Genomic DNA, 7189 nt, shown 5'->3' on the forward strand with positions numbered 1-7189 from the left:
AATCACTTCACGAACACGCTGGAACAGCCCTGCCCTTGCTCTGGAGAGCAGCTTCCCCAGCATTCCAGGCCTCACTAGCTGCCTGGGACTTTCAGGATGGAGCTGGGAAATGATTGTGTCTTCTGAGAAAGCGGTCTCCATCCTCTTCGTGCATCATTCTCAGGGTCCATGGTCCATGCTGAAAGAATATGATGATTTAATAGAATGAATCGGTAATATATCTAATGACGTAGAAAGGTTGAGTCGGCCTCCTTATCTTGCTATGAACAGAGCAGCTCCAGATCCCCCACATAGATTTCAGTTGCTGACAGGTGCTTTTCCAGTCAGGGAGCACCAATCAGGATAGACAGCTCAGTTCCCAGTGTGCTCCTGCTAGCTAACTTTGGGCTGAGGTAGGCAGGCGGGGTGGAGAGTGAGGAAGGAAGCTGACAAGAAGGTGTTTGCAAAACGGCATAGAGGGATAAAGTTCATAGGACTCAGTGATCACATGCTGGCGGCAAATAAGAGATGACCCGTGAAAAGCTAAAGAGACCAGAAACAGGAGAAAATGGGAAGGTAGAGCACTCATGTGGAATTAGGATCCAAATCATATTCCGAAAGTTGAAAGAGTTCCAATTTCTCTAGGTCTTCTGAGGGGCAAGCCTGGTAAGCCAAATGGCAGATGAAGCAGTCTTAGCCTTCACCTGATTTGTGAACTGGAGCTTGGGCCTGAACTATATGGACATACGTGATCCTATTTTTAATCTTACGTCTCCGATGTTCTTCCCTCTGATCCGGCATTTGTTGTAGGTGGATACTGGGACAGGGCACAGTAGAAAATGTAGAAGCATCAAAAGGATGAGTAATAAAATACTTAGGGCCATAGCTTTACCCACCTGTAGAAGGGCTGCCCTTTGGAGGTGGATGACAATAGTGTCCTTGGCTCCTGATTTCTGTCTCGGTGGTTACCTTCATCAATGGTGTGAAATAATCAGGATTTGATCAAAAGCAGAAACATTGGAAGACTCATGGCGGAGTATTGCTTCTCTGTGATGTGACCTGAAGTCTCTGTCGGTAATGCTGAGAGAGAAAAACTGGACTTGAAATAGAGGGGTGAAAGATGAAATTACAAAGGCAAGCTAGGATCCACATCAGCCCTCTGTCCACCTTGATGTGGGACGCTTGAAGGACCTAGCACCCTTTGCTGAAGGTGTACACTTAGCATATGACTTGAAGATGATGAAGGAGGGACCTGGAAAGAGCATAGGAGCTGAAATTATGGCTTCTGCTAAGTCCAGGTAAGTCACCGGGTCAAGGCAATGCTCACTGAAATTCTCCCAGGTCCCCCCTCTGCAGTGTGGTGACTACTTATCTTCAATTCTTTCCCAACTCGATGCATATTTCTTCTAAGACTTCTTGATGCAGTGTGACCCTGGCAGACACTGGCAAGGGAATTCCAGGAAAGGTAGTTCCTGTCGGGGCTGATCTTGTTGTCATAGTGTTTATAAAATTCCCTCTTTCACTGCTTATCACATCCCTTGTCCTCAGCAAGAGCATCCTTCATCCTTGCCTTCCGAGGGGTCCAAACCTTGCCAACTGAGATTATTTTCCATTTATTGTGTTAGAGCAACAAAAGCAATTATTTACAAGGCAACAGCAGTCCAAGAGACACTCCAGCATTCCGGATGAACTTCTACTTAACCTTACAGTCCAGTTCCAGCCCAAGTTACTGAGACACAGTCATGTCTGTCAGGGGAACAAAATCTACTTTATTTTTGATTCTTTAAAAAAATATATGTATTTCCTTTTTAATTGTGGTGTGTGTGTGTGTGTGTGTGTGTGTGTGTGTGTGTGTGTGTGTTGAGTATGTTCATGTAAGTGCAGGTATCTTCTAAGGTTAGAAGAGTGTGTTAGATTCCTTGGAGCTGGAGTTACAGGCAGGTATGAGCTGCTCAACATGGGTGTTGGTACCTGAACTTGGGACGTCTATAAGACCAGCATGCGCTCTTAACAGATAAGCAATCTCTCCAGCCCTACTTTTGTTTTTTGTCTGTTTGTTTGCTTGCTTATTGTTTCTAAATCTATCAAGCAATAATTTTTTAAAATTTATTTTATTTAAATACATTTTTTCCATTATTTTACATACTGATCACAGTTTCCATCTGCCCCCCACCCCACCCCCGCTCCCTCCTGGTCATCCCCCCCCACACACACTTCCCATCTATCCCCTTCCCCTCCCACTCCTCCTCCATCTCCATTCAGAAAGGGACAGGCCTCCCATTGACTTGAACAAAGCATGGCACATCAAGTTGAGGCAGGACGGAGCTCCTCCCCTTGCATCAAGGCTGGGTGAGGTAATTCAGCATGGGGAACAGGTTCCCAAAAGCCAGCTAAGTGCCAGAGACAGGTCCTGATCTCACTGCTAGAAGCCTTACAAAAAGACCAAGCTACATAATTGTCACATGCATGCAGAGAGCCTAGGTCAGTTCCACGGAGGCTCCCTAACTGTTGGTCCAGAGACCATGAGCTCCCACCAGCTTAGGTTGGCTGTCTCCGTGGATTCCCCCATTATGACTCCCATAGCTCATACAATCCCTCCTCCTTTCTTCAGCAAGACTCCTGGAGCTCAACCCAGTGCTTGTCCAACCCTACTTTTGATTCCAAATATAAGGTACCCAAAGTAGGCATCAATGTCAACTTCTAGCATAATGGATCCATATTTCATCTTCCAGTAGAAGTGTTTCTACCATAGGAAGGAAAACTTCTAAATTTAAGGCTAGAAAGAACAAGTTTTGTTCTTCATTGACAGCAGCTAGAGAAGCTTGTCCTATTTCTGTCCTTTGATTTCTGGATTTAGGAATCTTGGATAAAGGAGAAACAACATATACTGGTTGATGACTCAGACTTGACTGCATCTTACCGGACATTACTCTAGTCTGTAAAATATTTCCATTCATTAGCATAGCAACAGATTTGTGAGAAGAACCGCTCCACCTTTCTGCTGCTGCAGAGTGTGAGACAACACGGGGGGACTCATGAATTCTATGAGCAGAACCTGTTTCCATGCACAACTTACCACAAAGTAAGTTCCTCAGTCAGAGGCAAAGCATGAAATATCATGGTGATGGGTAAGAATAATTCTCTAAGTGTCCACTTGCTGTATTTGGCAAGCTATTGTAAATAGGAAAGGCAAATCCATATAAAAAGTACGTTTCTATGGAGTAAAAAGATACTATTGCCTTCCAGGATAAACATGGTTTGGTCATCAGATAGCTGAGTAATTCCCCCTAGGGTGGTTTGCTGGTTCAGGAAATCAGTGTTGGCTTTGTTTAGAGTTTGTTGGACACGTATTAGTTGCTATAGTCAGACTAGACTTGGGTGAGTAGATGATCATGTGCCTGATTGCAAATTCGCACTCCATGTTGATCACCATGGCGACTTTGACCAGGAGCTCATTGATAGAGAAGGGAGACTGAACAGAGATACTCAGAATCCTCAGAATTGATGAACTTGATCAGTCTTTACTTCTGTCCTAACATTTAGTCTTTGTGGGCAGGGGACAATCTGCCCCCACTAGGAAAAGTTGATCCTTTTAATTTGTCCCTATGGTGGTATTTTATTTGTGCAACCCAATAAAGTTTATCTGAGGATCAGAGGAAAAAGCCAGCCACGATATTAAACATAGAACTCAGGCAATGGTAGCACACGCCTTTAGTCCTACCATTCAGGAGGCAGGGATCTCTCTGGATCTCTGTGAGTTCAATGCCACACTGGGAACAGAGCCAGGCTTGGTAGCACATGCCTTAAATTCCAACACTAGTTAACCATAAAGGTTTGGAGGTCTGGACAGACAGACAGGAAGTGACTGCTAATTCCTATTCTTTCTTAACAGATTTACAACAACTATAGAAAAATAAGCATTTGCCATATCAACAGGTACTCACAAGTTACAAGAGCCATGTGGAGTGGCTCCATTAATAAAACACAACTGCTGTAGCATCTGTAATAGGAGCCAACAACTGAGAGACATTTTTAAAGTCCCACTTTCCTTCAAAATTCTCCTCTTTTCTGCATAGGACAAATGGCTGAAATAAAAGGGGAGCGTGGAAGGAATAAAATCTTTGCATTTTGTTTCAGTTCCTGTTGCTGTCCCTAATCCCTACAATCCTTCAGGAGTTCAGTATTGCTCTTGCGTTTACCACCTTTGCTACTGGTGGCTTCATAACAAACTATGTCAAAACCTAGTGACTTAAAAGAATTCAAATTGTTGGGTTTGTTCATGCATTTGTTTCAAGCATGTTCAACAGACAGATCCTTCTAGGCCGTAAACTCATCAAGGATGAGAACTGGGGTGGCTTTGGGGGGTGCTGGAGGATATATTACCAAGGTTTGCAAGTGCTGCTTTAACTGACTGGAAATTCAGCCAGAGTTGTCCACTGAATACCTTGGCTCCTCTCCTCAAAGGTGCTGGGGCTTTCTCAAGACACGGTAGTTACTTTCCAAGTGATGGAGATGGAAGTTGCAAGGCTCCTAAAATCATATAAACACAGATGTCTCAGATCACTTCTTCAAAGTTCTGTCATTAAAAAAATCCACAAACTCAAGCACAAATTCCAGGGGAGGGCAATTGGGTTCCGCCTCTCAACAGCAAGAGCAGCCAGAAAATTGCAAACATTTTTAATCTCCTCTAGCTCTTTTTGCACAACCAAACCAGTGTGTGGAAAATAGTTTACAGGAGGCAGGGCTGTTGGAATGACAGCAAGTCAGGCAATGACATCAGCTTCCTTCAAATATTGCTTCAAATAGTGTTGTAATTCAAGGTTAAAGTTGAACTACTCTTTTTGCCCCAAACCACGCCCCGGGGATAAGGGTAAAGGTCACAAGGGGAGAGTTGCATCTGCTGATGATTGCTGCCCTCCTGCTTCTGATGGGGTGCCAGCTCTCAGGACCACCCACTGTCTTGGCTCACCTAAATCATACTTCAGCAATGTACTACATGTAAAGTTACTGATCTGAGAGGCATTTGATGCTCTATAACTCGTGGCCAAGCGTCTGGGCATCTTTTCTCCCTTTGGCTTGCTATATTTCAAAGAGAAACCTGAATGCACCTGAAGACCAAAAACAATGATCATTCTATGAATCTGTCTGATTTCTATATATTATGTCATGCCTGAGGACTTGGGGACCAAAATGCAGGTCTGCCATTGGCATTTGAACTGGTCCCTTGCCATCATCGGGGATGGCTGTACCATGTGCCTGCACAGCATGAACTTTTAAATAATAATCTACAGGGTGGCTCATTCCATATTAGCCCACTCTGTGATGGTGGAAGTAAACTTCAATTTTCCTTCCTTCCTTCCTTCCTTCCTTCCTTCCTTCCTTCCTTCCTTCCTTCCTTCCTGTCTTTCTTTTTCTGAGGCAGAAATCAAGGCAGAGATTTTAAAAGAAGCAGTGGACAAAATGATCCAATAAAACTGGCAATGGAGAGGAGGACTAGGCCAGGATTTAGGGAAATTAATGGATAAACAAATTAAAAAATAAGATCTTGTTTCCAATGTAGAACATGAAAGAATTGCCCTCGTAGGGATGGGAGCTGGTGCATTTGTTCATCAACTCTCATTAGTCATTAGATCAAGTTTCCTTGAGTAGGTGAGGGCATGTCCATCCCCTCTACTTCCAGTCTTATTAGAAGGAAGGCACAATGGCCAGAGAATGTCCTCAGGGAATCAGATTCTACCACTTAGAAAACACACTTCATTGTCTCAGAAATGCTAAGTGATACAAAAGTGGACTGAACACGATCCTATGGGCTACAGGACTTGCAGCTGGTAGAGTTCACCAAAACCTTCCACCCTTCACAGTCCCAGTGAAAATAGGCTCAGCAAAGGCTCAGGGGAGCCATTCCTACATTATGTAGGAAACTCATCATATTTGCTCATCTCCCCTCTTGTTCAACTCATGGACATTATTTCTTACTAACAGCACTCTGAATTCTTTTTCCTTTCATTTTTCCCCTCTCTTGATTTATTATTATTATTGAAAGAGTTAAACTTTCTGAAGCCCAATTTACTTCCAAAGAGTCTCTAGTGTTTGATGATTGGCTTCCTACATCCATACCCTAGGCCTTCGGATTCTTCAGTTTCTAGCTCATCCTGCATCTGTACCCGTCACCCGGCCAGTGTGCTTTCAGCAACTTAGATGTGTGTTTGTTGTTACTAGAAGGGGAGATGTGCTTAAAAAGAATTCCTCAGAAGCCACTTAGGTTTGGTACTAAACTAAAAATGAAGTTTTGATCATGAGGCTACTGAGCGCTCCATGGGCATACATATCAAATGATGATTTCTTCAGAGAATGATTAAATTATAATTATTTCCTCCTGACTCAAGAGTAGATAAATCTGAAGTTCAAAGTGAGGCATGAAAACTCGAGACAATGATCTTTTCTTCATTATTACACCCATCCTATGATAGGCAGGGTATTGCCTCTGGGTAAGTGCCCTCTGAAGTATCCTGGAAGATTAAATATCACACTTTTTTTTTTCTTATGAGTTCCTCTTGAATAATAGAAACTCAAGTCATGAATGCTATGTATCACTTGCCAAGTCATTTCGCTCCTCTGAGTCTTATTTGCCTCCATCACATTTTTGGAGGATGAAGTGAGCTAATGAGCTCATATGAGCAAAGTATGTAGCAAGTGACTAATGCAGAACTCGGAGTCGGACAAATGTCACTTCTCCAAGATGAAACTTAGTGAGACAATCATCAACCCTCACAGATACTTCTGACTCATGGGTGGGCCACTGGGGGGAAGTTCAAGTGGCCAGTCATCTAAATAGAGACAAGGCAAAGGCTCAGAGGAAAGAACATTAGGCTCCATCCATAAGTTAACAGAAGTCCAATATGTACATATGTACATATGAAAATCTTCTGAAATGCATAATTTTTCTTAATCTGTATGTGACTGGAATTCTCCTGGGGTGATTTTTATGAAAGCCTTAGCATTTATCCATTCAACAAATACTTGCTTCATTTTTATGGAGCTGTGGCCCAATGCATAGCCAGACTACACCCTTGAGAGGAGCCCACAGAATCCCAAACAGTGTATTAGACTGCGCGATTCCACAGGACATGGTCAGCTCATCACCTCCGGTGCTGTTCCTCGATGGCCATATTGCTCATTATTTTGTTACTGGCTGATGAGAGCATCTTTT

Source organism: Peromyscus maniculatus, chromosome 11, assembly GCF_049852395.1.
Source record: "Peromyscus maniculatus bairdii isolate BWxNUB_F1_BW_parent chromosome 11, HU_Pman_BW_mat_3.1, whole genome shotgun sequence".
Lineage (NCBI taxonomy): Eukaryota > Metazoa > Chordata > Mammalia > Rodentia > Cricetidae > Peromyscus > Peromyscus maniculatus.